Here is a 14,314-nt window from a genome sequence, read left to right on the forward strand (position 1 = left end):
GGAAATCTGAAATAATTCTGCCTCGTCGAAGCAATTTTTGAGAGATGAAGGTTGAATTGATTTCCAAGCCAAATCGACATACTTGGCAGCGTCAAGAAAATGTGCGGGCTTCCCGTATTCAACTCCTGCTGCACCTCTTTTGCACAAAAGACTACTTTCTTTCAAACATTCCTTTGTATTTACATTGAGGCTGTAATATGACAATATGTCTAAGAGATATAGATATTTATATCGCTTCTTGAGAGCAGCAATAATCCCCATATCACAAGCAGGTCGTGCAGCTTTTCCGATCATAGAACAGGGTATTTTGCGATCCTGTTGCGTTGGAGCAAACAACTAAAGTTACTCTTTCTTTAGATTTTTTTTTACCTCTTGTAGTTACTAAGCTTTCAGTAGTCATTAACAGAGAATATTTAGGCAGCGAGCGAAAAAAAAGTCCAGTTTCGTCCATACTTTATACATTTTCGGGTCTGTACATTTTAATAACTGAGTAAAGGTACTTAAGCTGCTGGAGAAAAACAGGATCATCTTTGTCAACATCAGCTCCTTTTCCAAAGAGATGCATCGATTTTAAGCCTCGACGACGACGAAAGTCTGCGAGCCATTGCCAAGAAACTTTAAATTCTTCTTCTTTTATATTTAATTTTTGCGGTATTTCTTTTGCTTTCATAATTGCTAACGATGGAAGCACTTCAATCTTCGAACGACGCAATGCATTAATCCAAATATATAGCTCATTTTTTATTGCTTCAAATTTTCCAGACGATAATCGAAACACTTTTTTTCTAGCTTCTTCTGTCATTAGTAAACTTCTTTTTTCTATTTGACTTCGATTATTCCAGAGAAATCAAATTGAATTTTCAGTTACATTATATTCTCTAGCAATTGCTCGTTTGCTTGGCGCATCACTTTTTTTAAATTTAGCTATAATTTCGACTCGTTGATCTTCTGATAATCTTTTTCCTTTGCCTTTAGCCATAAGATAAATAAGGATAAAAAAGTTGGAATAAGAAAACTGTGAATAAACGGCTAAATTTAAAATGAAGTTTTTTTATTAAAGTTTTTTCAGTGAGACTTGACTGATAAATCGTTAAAACTTTTTATTATCTGTTTAAAACAAGATTTATCATTTACCTTGATTCAAATTCGAATTATTTACCTATTTACATTCTGATAAAATCATTATCTCAAAATATTTATGATAAAAACAAGTTTTACTTAACACGGGAAAATTAACTTAACACAGGAAAATAATAGTTACGCTTTCTGATCTAATTACACTTTCAACAAAAAAACAGTAAAAAATTGTAACACAAATATTTTGGGCCTAAACGCGCAATTAACTGGGATGCGCAGCTAATTGGGTGCGCAATTAAACGAGAGACTACTGTATATATATTATAAATTATTAATAATTTTAATCTTATAACTTTGAGTTAATTTGGTATTTTTCATTTTTTGGTAAAATAAAGAGTTTTTATTTTGTAATATGGTAGTTATATGATGAACATCTATTAGAATAAGGAGTTTTTGTTGTAATAAAAAGTTCACTTTTTAATATTTTAGTAAAATATAAAACATAATTTAATTAAGTTCACTTTTTATTAATTTTTTTTTTTTATTATATTTTTCTATATTTTATTTCATTTATTGTTTTATTACTTATATTATTTTTTTTTTATTTATTAATTTTTATTCCATAAAAAGTTCAAAATTTAGATTGCTCTGTATCTTAATAAAAAGTTCATATTTCATTTCAAATATTTTAGTAAAAAGTTTTATTAAAATAATAAAAAGTTCAAATAGTTTCTTTATTTAAAAAAAAATCTATTTATTATAAAATAAAAACTCTTTATAATAATTCGTAATCTTTCATAGCCCGGTTAGCTCAGTCGGTAGAGCATCAGACTTTTAATCTGAGGGTCGCGGGTTCGAGTCCCTCATCGGGCGGTATCATTTTTTGGTAAAATAAAAAGTTTTTAAAATCTTTATTTTAAAATTTTAAAATCTTTATTTTATTATTTTAAAATCTTAATTTTAAAATAAAGAATTTTTTTTTTAAAATTACATATTTTAATAGAAGTTTCTATAAATTACCATATTATAAAATGAAAACTTTTTAATTAACCAAAACCATTTTAATTAACTAAAAAATATAAAAGGAACTCGCCCGATGAGGGACTCGAACCCGCGACCCTCAGATTAAAAGTCTGATGCTCTACCGACTGAGCTAACCGGGCTATATAAAACTACATTAGTTTAATTAGATTAATAAAACATTCAAATTACGGGTCTTGTTAAATACGTACATAGGTATGGAGGGAAAGGGGGGGGGGGGTTACCCAAAAACATACGGAGTATAAGTGTGAGGGGTGTTAAAGACAGAGACTACGTATGCAATTTGGCAATATCTCATTCTATATTTCTCCTAAACGATTTCTTTTTTTTTTGCACAAGTTTAAAAATCAACATTACTGGTTATTGCATTTAATCTGGTGGTTTTTTGCACAAATCTGGTGGTTTTTTTTAATTTAATCTGGCGGTTTTTTGCATTCAATCTGGCGGTTTTAAAATTTATATCAATTATATAATGCATGTTATGAATTGCTTACATGATTAGTAATAAAAAATCCTCTACATATTCCAATTTAAAATAAATTTAGATGCGTAACAAATAGTTTAATCTAATAGCATTGAGTAATAATAATAACAAACAGTAGGCAACCCGCTTATTCGGATTATTAATAATTAAATCATTGCTTATATGGTTAACGACAAAAAAAGACTGCATTAACATCAGTTAAGTTCTTTTTAAAATCTGTTACACACAACAGGTACTATAAAAAGAAAATCAAGTAAAGCCAGTCAACACCTAAAATAAGAAACGAAAAGTAACCACAATTTTTAATTACAAAACTATTACTTGTATTTTATTGTTAGTAGAATTAGGATAATAATATAACAGAAAATATAAAGAATTAAAAAAATAGCTTTAATCGCCCAGTTCTATCAACACAAAACACAGTAACATTAGCGCATAGCATAAGATATTTGTTAGCACGCATTACAGACATTACTATGTCTCTCCAAAATAATTAAAAAAAAAAGATTATAAAAAGGCTAGACAACTTAACGTAAAAACACGGGCAAATAACACCACAAGTTAATAAGATATTTTATCAACTAAAATACTTGAACTAAAAAGATTTTATTTATTACAATTATAGTTAAACAATTTGAACAATTAATCATAAAAATATAATCAACTCGTAAGCAATAGTTTAATATAATAAACTCGTAAGCAACTCGTAAAATATTTTATATAGATGGTCACTATCACTTGTGGTATTGAGAAATACGTAAGAGCTCAGTAATTACATAAGTTTTATTGATGCTCCCTATACTAATTCTCATTTAGCACTCATCTTAGAGAGAGAGAGAGAGAGGGAGAGAAAGTGTTTCCAAAGCAGCATTTTAAAAAAAGTAAAAAAGACACGCAATAAATAATATTAACTGGTTTTATTAAGTTACCAGTAAGTAAAATAATTTTTACCTTTATTATGTTTCAACAGTAAGTTAACTAATCAATTGATGACAAAGGCAACTAAAAAAAAGAACATAATTATGTTTGAATTTATTAAAAAATTTAAAATCATTTAAATTTAAAACTGTTACTATAAATAGTAAAATTGATGCTTGGTATTGTTCTAAAGTGTTTAAAATCAAATAAACAAACATTAACACTGCTTGACGCTGAATTCTGGCAAGTAAGTTTTCTGCTCGCCGAGCAGCATTTTTTACATTTCAACAACGACTAATTTCATCTTGCCTAGCTCTATATCTTTCATTTGGACAACAATTATTTTCGTCTATTAGAATTTACACAAATAAATCCTTCGCCTATTATTAACAATTTCAATTTCACTGTATATATATATATATATATATATATATATATATATATATATATATATATATATATATATATATATATATATATATATATATATATATATATATATATATATATATATATATATATATATATATATATATAGTTGTTTATCAAAAATAAAAATAAATTTAATCAAAGAATCTAGACTACAATACACAATCTAAAAGTGTAAAAAATGAAGCAATATCATTTTACTATAAAGTAATTAAAAAATAAAGGAATTCAAGAGTATGTGCATGAGGGTATGCGCATAGCAAAAAAAAACGGTCAGGTTGAGTTTCTCACCTATGTCATATATCTTGATGGTTAAAAAAACGGTGAGGTCATTTGTCTTTGTCTTTTTGTTTTTTTGTTGCTATGATAATAATTCTTTCAGTAAAAATCTTTTAATTAAAAAATGCTGATTCATGATATTCTTAATAATGATCTTTTTAATAAAAATTATTATCTATTTATTAAAAAAAATGCTGATTCATGATATTTTTAATAATGACCTTTTTAATAAAAATTATTATCTTTTAATTAAAAAAATGCTGGTTCTTGATAATGGTTCTTAATAATGATCTTTTTAATAAAAATTATTATCTTCTAATAAAAAAAGTGCTGATTCATGATATTCTTAATAACGATCTTTTTAATGAAATTATCTTTTATTAAAAAAATGCTGATTCATGATATTTTTAATAATGGCCTTTTTAATAAAAATTATTATCTTTTAATAAAAAAAATGCTAATTCTTGATATTCTTTTTTGCGTATTAGAAAAACAAAATATTTTGTATTCATAATAATGTTTTTAATAAATTGACAAAAATTAGTACATATTAGTTTCATTATGAATCTAAATAAAATCATTATTAATGGCATTATTAAAATTAAAAAATTGCACATTTGTTATAAATTCGCATTGATTTATCAGCCAATCCGTAAATTCTAATATGTTATTAAAAGAATTTTCTACAACTTTTAAAAATTTACTTAATATATCAAAATCTATATAAAATAAAAAATCTACATATAAATCTTGATGCCAATAAACATAAATAAAAAGTTTACGTAAATTTCGAATTATGGATTCTTAAATGAAAAGAAATTTTGTATTTTCCTCTGTTAAAGATTTAGAATCGTTTATAATATTTTAAAAATATTCTTCAATTTGATTCGAAGGCATATATTGTCCGATCAGGTTGATTATTTGTTCTTTTAATTTTGGTAAATTTGTCTGAAAGTAATTTTTGACTTGCCATGTTTCTCAAACATAATTCTTTCAATATTTTAATGTAGTACGATTTTTGAAAACGAAAAGGTTCTTGAAAATAATAAGGAAACCAAATTTCTGACTTTGAATTAAGTGTTTTTTCGTAACGATGAAAGTTAATATTAATGTCTTGTAATTTCATTATAAATCTAAATAAAATTGTTATTTACAAAAGAAATTAAAATAATGTTAATTTATTTATTTTGATTGTTTCTTTACACATTCGGTAAATTTGATATATTCTTCCTTCATTTGTTCAAAGGGGATCGGTTCTTTGAATATTTTATGAATTGAAGTGAAATGATGTTACACGTTGATTTGTTCTGTAACAGTAGTTGTATTTTTTTTGGCTTCTTCCGTTAGAAACTTCTTCAATAGTTAGTATGGCTACATTTGGTACTAAACAAGACATTTTTTAGTCATCTAAAAAAAATGTTACGACATAAAAATTAAACGGTTATTACATATATCACAAAATTATCACATATATCATAAAATGATAAAATAATTGAAGTTTTTTATTAAAAGCTTCTAATTTCATTATTATTATAAAAAATAATGTTAATAGCTTCTAATTTCATCACGAAACTAAATAATGTAAAATCATTAATATAATAAAAAAAGTTAAAAATTAATATCGATTTGGGTAAAACAACAAATATATTTACATTTTTTATTAATAGTTATATACATTATTTTATAAAAATATTATTAATCTAAACAAGTGCAGCAGCCTCTGCAAAAATCATTTAATTCCAAAATAAAAGGCGTCTGCTGTTTTTAGAAAAAGTAACGTTTGATGAAACCACGCTGTTATCATACTTTCCGCATAAACAAAATTTTCTAAAAGCGGTTTTAGTTCATCGTAAAATTTTAAATCTGTCGGATTTTTTTTCAATAAGTGTTGAATTGCAACAAAACTTTTTTAATTTTCGGTATGTTGGTCAAACCAAACAAGCGACTAGGTCATTTTTTAAGTTGTTTTTCTACAATACGATCAATATCGTCTTTTAAAGTTTCGTTCATTTTTTCAATCTTTCTCTTCTTTCAATTTTTTTCTTGAAGGATATCTAAGTGGTTGTTAATGGCAATTCGTCTGAATCTTTAATGATAGGCTTCGATGTGGTTTCTGTAGGTAAAGCAGTAGCACCTAACGGTTTTTCTTCTTTTTCTATTGGAGTAGGTAGCGGAGTATCTATAGATTTTAGTGTAAACGTAGACGCTATAGGTTCCGGTGTGTACGGTACTGATGAACGCTTTTTAGTTAGTGGTTTAGGAGTATATAATGTTGATGAAATAGCTTTCAACTAAACAAACAAATTAGGCTTTTTTAACTTTGTATCCAATTTTAAAAAAGAGGCAAAAAATTAAATAATATAAGAGTCTATTTCAAAACATTTTTTATAAGACGATAAAAGAGTATTTAAACGAGCAAGTTGAGAATTGTACATTGTACCCATTACCATCGTCATTTCTATCAAAGTTTTTTGTTTAATTGTATCCTCGATATTATAATATTGATTAGAATTAGATTTAATGCTTTCTAAGAAAGCCTAGACCAAGGTTGCGACAAAGGTAAAACATAGTTTTGCCAATCGGTCTGCTTCCTACTGCGTTTTCGTCATATTTGTCAATCCTTCGATTATAAATATTTTTGTCTGTCAATAAATAATTGTTGCTTTGAATGTATTCTTTTAAAATTTCAGATTTGTATCTTCTAAACAGTTCTCCGTATTGTATTAGCCACTGGTTGACAATGTCTTTAGTTTCTGATAGAATTTCAAATACTCTTTCTCCTGAAAAACTTTTATCTGTTAAAGATTCGTTTTCTAAAAAGCAGAAGTCATGACGGTATAAGGATGTCTAGATAATGTGTTTTTGTACGAACCTTCTGGCGTTAATTTAGTTTCGTTACGAAAAGGAATGATATATTTTTTAATAAAATTCCACAATTTTGCAAAAGTAAGTTGTCTTATTTGATAATAATCAGCGACCATTCTCATACTGCTTACGCTGAAGACGAAGTAAGTAAAGTTAAAAATTCGTTGGCATAATAAAAATATTACTTTGGGTCGTTTATTTTTTTGTACTAATGTTAGAAACGTTATTAATAATACTAGCTAGCGATTCTTCTACATCTATGACTTTGGATAAATAAATAAATATATTTCGGCAATATTTTATATCTTATTGCATTTTATTTTCTATGCAATTAAAAAAAGAAAACGATCACTTAAGCAAAACCTGTTTAACCTGTTTAACTGACCTGCAGTTATATAAATAAAATTACTTTTTATAATTTTAGAAGAACATTTGTTAATTCTCCTGGCGACACTTTAGAGTTGGATTTACAAAATAAAGTAGACAACCAACAATTTTGTTATCGAAGTTATGTTTCATGGTGTAAAGGAAACACACCTTCTACTTTAAATATTAGTAGTTTTACTGAATATTATATAAATGATGATGATTCTTTCATTAAAAGTTATTTTCAGAATATTTTAGTAAAACAGCTAATTTAACAGAATCGTTGTCATAGACACAAAGAGTAATTTTAATTACATTAACAACAAACCTCCCGCTACAATCGCAGGAAACAACTCGTTTTAAATTACTGTTCGATTTACATAAGTTTTTAAAAGACTATGTCTGGTAGATAAACAGATCTTCAAGCTCGCATTAACTTCTTTAATGCTTGAAGATCTTAGAATTTTTAGAAAGCTTCTTTAAGAAGTTAATCTTGTGGCAAAATTTGTACCATGCTTGGCAAACTCTTTAAATTTCGTTGGTGAATGCGCTGTGAACTGTTAGAGAAATATTTCTGAATTTTTTATTCCGCCTCAAAATATTTATAAATTTTTCAGTGCTTCTACATATTAGATGGGAAATACTTCATAACAATTTAATTAAAACGGAAAACGTATCACTTAAAAAACTATCAGCAAGATCTTATGCAATTATTAGTTTAAACAAAAATTGAAATGAAATAATTCATGCACTGTCTTTTATAAAAGATGATAAATTACAAAAGTCAATCACAAGATCAGAAGCTAATGGACTATTTTTAAAATTAGACAGTTTTGAAACAGCTTTAATGGCCACATTATGGGGTGACATACTAGAAAAATTCATTAGAACTAGTAAACAATTGCAGTTAAGATTGGTTTAAAACATCTGTAATTATATACGAATCCTTAATTCAATATGTATTCTTAGGAGTATGTTTGATATCTATGAAGAGTGAGAGCAATTAATAAATCAGGGCACAAAACATATCCAAAAATACGCAAAAGAAAAAGAAAATTAACAGCAGATGGAAAAAGAGAAGGAGAAATAAATTTTTTTAAATTTGAGACTCTTAGGATTACAAAATATTATGCTATTATTGATAAACTACAGTAGTAAGAATAAAATTGTACAATGATGAAAATAAAAAAAATTTTGTTTCAAATAATAATCACTATCAGAAGTTTACGAAAGAGCATTAATAATAAAAATAATAAACAATAATAATAAAAGCAGAAATACTTCAAAATGTATATTAAAATAATGTTTCGTCTTCCTTTGCTTACAAGTGTATACAGTTCAGGTGTTATTTAATTAGTTTAACTGAAAACATAAGACATAAAACTGTTATAGATATTTGTAAAATGATCAGAACTGATAAACTTCAAGAACTATATAACTATTCGTAATGCTATATCTACTATAAGTAGATATAGAATTATTTGATTATAAGTAGATATAACTTATTTGAGGTCGGAAATGACTGTTGATTGTTTTAATAGGTTAGCAATTCTATTTATTAAATCTGCACTTACCATAGATATGAACTTTAATAACATTTATAAATACATTTGCAAAACAAAACTCACGTAGAAAATTATAGTTTTTTTTTTTATTCTTAGTGAGTTTAACTTATAGATATGTTATAATATATATGTTTGTATTGAAAATGTTTTTGTTTTCATCACCTCATATCATATTTGAAAATTATTTGTAAAAGAGGGAGCTTAAAGGATTAGTGCCCAGGGCGCCAAAAAAAATAAATACGTTTCTGCATTTAGCTCGTATATGTATTAGAATTTTCATTTCAATAAAATAATGTTTCGAAATAGAAAAGCAATCTGCAAAATTTATTTAAACGGATTGCACGCTTCTGACAGTGAAAGAGCCGTTGCAACTTACTTTTTTCTGTGCTTCCCCAAACAATATAAACATAATTTAAATAACTGTGCATAAATGAATAATAACACTGGATTAAATTTTTCTTATTGATGTAAATTCGCGCTTTATATAAAATTTCTATGTTTTTAGAATCCTAAGTGCTAATATAATAAGTATGATGGTTCCAAGTGATGTTTTCATCAAGATAAACACCTAGAAATTTAGTGACGGAATCTCTTTATATTGAAAAAAACCACTTTTTTGAAAACGAATAGAATAAGGTCCATTTTGTTCTATTGGTGTTAATCAATTCGATATGTATCTGATAGTGATCAACCGAAATTCGGCTCGGGGCGGTTTCATCCACAAATCAGACCAGATCTTTAAGTTCTTGTTCCAGTTCCAGTTATATTTAAGATTTTGATTCCAGTGTTATTATCTTTTAAAAATAAAACACTTTTTTTAACTAAATGATAAACTTGAGAAATTATGGAAACAAAATTTGCTTTGTTTGAAAACCAGAGTAGTTAGTCCTTGGCTTAAGGCCAAAAAGTAAGGCCTTGGCCTTGAAAGTCTTGGTTTTGAAATTTTTGACCTTGGCCTCATAGGCGATTCTACCAAAAGAATGGGGGGGGGGGGGTGAATCCTTAAAAAGTACCAACTACCGACCAAAAAATGGTCCTAAAACGAAAATTTAACCGACTGAGTTGTGTCAAATAGTCAACTAGCCGACTAAATTCGAAAAAAAAACCGACTATAACTTGAAAATCACTTTCTTTGGGAGAGAGCGAGAGAGAGACATAAAGATAGAATTTATCTATCATGATAGATAAATTCTATCTTTACGTCTCCCTCTCCTAAATCTCTCTTTCAAATTAATTTAATGCTTATTGGTTCAAAAACAGATTTTATTTTATTAAATCAAAACATTAAATAAACATGTTTAAACTTATATATATATATATATATATATATATATATATATATATATATATATTTTCTACTTTTGTATTCGAATAAAAGCTTCCATTTCGAAAATTCTTAAAAATAAAGGATTTTTGTTTAAAACAGGAGATTTTTTATGGCTCTGTTATGATTTTTTTATGACTCTTTCTTTATAATTAAAACCTGAGAATATAACATTCATTTGAAACAATTATTATAATTTATCGCATCGTTTCCGAAAACTTTATTTTGAGATACATATTCTATGACTTTAAAAAATAGACGCCCGATGAGGGACTCGAACCCGCGACCCTCAGATTAAAAGTCTGATGCTCTACCGACTGAGCTAACCGGGCGGACGATTACGTTCTTAAAATAAAAAATTTTCATATTTAGATTTGTCAAAATCTTGTGGATATTTTTAAAAGTAAAACTTTCAAAATAGCTCAAAGATTTTTATTAAATCATTAAATGATTTATTTTATTATTTATTTACGTTTCATAAATTTAGTCAATAAAATTTTAGTTACTATATGTAGAGCACGATGTTTTCTGTTTAATTTTATATATATATATATATATATATATATATATATATATATATATATATATATATATATATATATATATATATATATATATATATATATACAGTGGCGGATCTATATATGGGCTAATAGGGCTAATAGGTCCCGTATGAAAAGAGTAACAGTAAGGGGCCCGTATGAAAAGAGAAATTTTACATATTATCGTGAATATTCATTTATCAAATGTAAAAGTGGTTAAATAATTAATTATTTTAAACATAAGTAAGTGTATGTGAAAATTCAAGCGAACGAAAACCAAATTTTTTAGAATAGAGAATAAAAATTGTATTGGCATTGTTATCGCTACGATGATGTTCAAATGCTTTTGTATTGAAAAATTGTTAAGTGTCTTTGCTAGCTTTTGTAAAAATAGTGCACCTGCGACTCAGCTTTGAATGATTAAGTTTATTTTTGTGCAAATTCCACTGATTATTTTTCATTCGCTCGAAGAACTATTTAAAAAACGGCTTAAAAATGCACAGCCAGTGTCAAGAAATTGGATATGTTATTCGAAATTAAAAATCTTTATTCGTGTAGGGCTAGGGCCCCTTGCTATTTTTAAGCCCTGGGCCCCCAAAAAGCTAGATCCGCCACTGTATATATATATATATATATATATATATATATATATATATATATATATATATATATATATATATATAATATATATATAAATATATATACATATATATATATATATATATATATATATATATATATATATATATATATATATATATATATATATATTTATATATATATATATATATATATATATATATATATATATATATATATATATATATATATATATATATATATATCCACGTTTATATAGATATATTAACGTTTTTTAAAATTATAATTCAAAATAAAAGAACTCTATTTCATAAACCTAGTAGGGTTGCGGAAAAGTGGACAACGCAAAAATTCCAACAAGGAGAGGTCATTAATCACTGTTATCTATTGTGAATAATGAGATTTGATGAAGATTACGTGATTTATAATTTTAATAATTTTTAAATAATAGTTTTTGTAAATACGTTGTTAGTTACTCGCTCGTCCCACAAATGGGTAACTTGACTTACTTTATCCCAATGGCACGGTTCCTCTAAAAAAAAATTATTATAAACTGCTTCCAATCTTAGGGGATGGAGTCAATGTTCAAATGAAATAAATTAACCTTAAATATTGACAAAACAAAATGGATTCTTTTCCGTTCCTCAAAAGATTTGCGTAAACTTTTTATCGATAGAGTAACAATAAAAGAAGATTCCTTTATTAAGTTCCTTGCTATTTATCTTGATAAAAATCTGTCATTGAAAACTCATATTGATTATATATCAGCTGTAATTATATTAACAGTGTTCGTGACGTCAAATGTTTTGTAATTAAAGTGCGTTCATAGTGGATAATTGTTGTTGATATGTTTGTACGGTTTTGTATGTAATTGCTAATTCATATGGTTAAAATGAAATAATATGTAAATATCTTTATGTAGGTTGTAATAGTAATATTTGAGGTATATGATTTTGTATAAATTGTGATTATAATTTTGTAAGAGACTTGTCTCTTACAAAATTATAATCACAATTTATAATCTCATTGAGTAAACATCTTTACTTAATGTTATATTTCCGAGAGAAAACTACATCAACAAAAGTTGCAAAAAATACTAGAATATAAGGCTAGAAATTATTTAAATAAAAATAATTTAAAACAACTATACCACTCATTTGTTCATAGCTATATAAACTATGCGAATATTGCCTGGGGAAGTACAGGTAAAAGTAAGTAACAAAGTATTTCAATTACGACGTTTTTCAATTTACGATGTCTTTTAATTACGACGTTTTTCAATTCGTTTCTCAAATACGAAACCCTTATTCAAAGATATGAACATTTTACTAGTTTATGAACTTAATATTTATAATACCTTATGTTTTACATTTTGTTGTATGAATAACCAATCATTAAATGTTTTAAAAGATCTATGCACCCTAAAAGCAAAAAATAAATATAGTTTGCGAAATAATAGCTATTTTAACGATTTTGTACAACTCAGGGGCAGATCCAGGATTTTTATTGACTGTAGCAAAAATGCCATATTTTTTCCATCTAAAAAAAAAAAGGTCCTCACTTTTCACATTTGCCGACAATACTAAGTCCAAGTTTGCCGACTGTACTATACGGTCAACATATGCCAACTCGCTGGTCTAAAAAAGCTAAATTTGCAGACTTAATATACTAAAACACATTTATAGAGAGGGGAGAGGGTATCACATACCATTCGCGCCAGTCTTGGATGTACAACGGCTTACAATGATATATGAGGTCCCCTAGCACTGTTCTCTTTCCTCGTCCGTTAAGAGCGGAAGAACATTACTTGATTTACGCGATGTATTTACGTTTAATTTTTGGTATTCCTATTGCCAGTCAATGTATTTATGCCATATAATGCACACAAAAATATCAAATAAATTTATCTATATATTTAAATCAACAAAATATTCGTGGTTGCTAAAATAATTTTGGTCTGCAAAAAAATTGGGGGTTTATATTTGAAAATGAAAATGACAAATTTAATCTAAATTTGTTTAAAACTCAACTTTTTAATTTACTTTAAATTAGTTTTAAAACACCTTGTGCTTTATTTATTGGCTTCCTTTATAAAATATCTGAAAATTAAAATAGACACTGTAACAATTTATATAAATTTACGAAACAATTTATAAATATTTTCATATTTTTTTATAGTAAACTTCATTACAATAAACTCTTTGTCAAATAATGAAAAAAGAAACGAAAAAAAGAAAAGAACTAAAGTAACTAAACTTTTCAATAAAAATATATATTGCTTTAAATAAATAAGCTTTTAAAATCCCAAAACAGCAAACTTCAGGCATTTTACAATTAACAACGATACAATTAACAAATCTCAGCAAATAATAAAAACAAAGGTGCCAATGAATAAATGTCAACCTAACAAGACAAACTTAATAATGGTTCTTTGTTTAAAATGACATAGTTCTTTGCTTGATTTTGGTGTAGAAAGGCATACATTATATATTGGCACTTATCCCATAAAATTTTTCTTTTGATTTTCAAAGTATGTCCATGTGCACATTTTAAAACTATCAAAAAATAAATCATATTTTGGTAGCTTTTTGAGAAAACTAATTTATAAGACTTGTTTTATTTAGAGGTTAAAGCCCCTCTGACTCAACCTAAGACCTCTGCAAGTGGATCAAATAGTTGTATACAATATGTTTGATTGTTTGACCTATTGGATTGACTCTTTGAGGATCGTATTTAGAAATAACTTCTGATGACAATTTGGGCTTTGTAGTTAGAACATCGACTAATTTATCACTTTTTAAAAGTTAGCTATCTTTTCTTTCAT

At 26.4% G+C, this 14,314-nt stretch overlaps 1 long non-coding RNA gene and 3 other non-coding genes across 4 annotated transcripts in view; 1 reads left to right on the plus strand and 3 right to left on the minus strand.

Annotated features, from left to right (window-relative positions):
• The window catches only part of LOC136075475 (uncharacterized), a 14,144-nt gene extending 10,224 nt beyond the window's left edge, over positions 1 to 3,920 (minus strand). The window contains exon 1 of the long non-coding RNA XR_010635970.1: positions 3,554 to 3,920. This is a non-coding gene — a long non-coding RNA (uncharacterized LOC136075475). The remainder of the gene's footprint in view (positions 1 to 3,553) is intronic.
• On the plus strand, positions 1,878 to 1,950 carry trnak-uuu (transfer RNA lysine (anticodon UUU)). The gene has a single exon. It is a non-coding gene; the product is annotated as a tRNA-Lys (tRNA).
• trnak-uuu (transfer RNA lysine (anticodon UUU)) lies at positions 2,168 to 2,240 on the minus strand. The gene has a single exon. It is a non-coding gene; the product is annotated as a tRNA-Lys (tRNA).
• Positions 3,921 to 10,607: 6,687 nt separating the features above from the next.
• On the minus strand, positions 10,608 to 10,680 carry trnak-uuu (transfer RNA lysine (anticodon UUU)). The gene has a single exon. It is a non-coding gene; the product is annotated as a tRNA-Lys (tRNA).
• Between the last annotated feature and the right edge of the window lie 3,634 nt (positions 10,681 to 14,314).

The sequence above is a fragment of the Hydra vulgaris genome, chromosome 01, assembly GCF_038396675.1.
Source record: "Hydra vulgaris chromosome 01, alternate assembly HydraT2T_AEP".
Lineage (NCBI taxonomy): Eukaryota > Metazoa > Cnidaria > Hydrozoa > Anthoathecata > Hydridae > Hydra > Hydra vulgaris.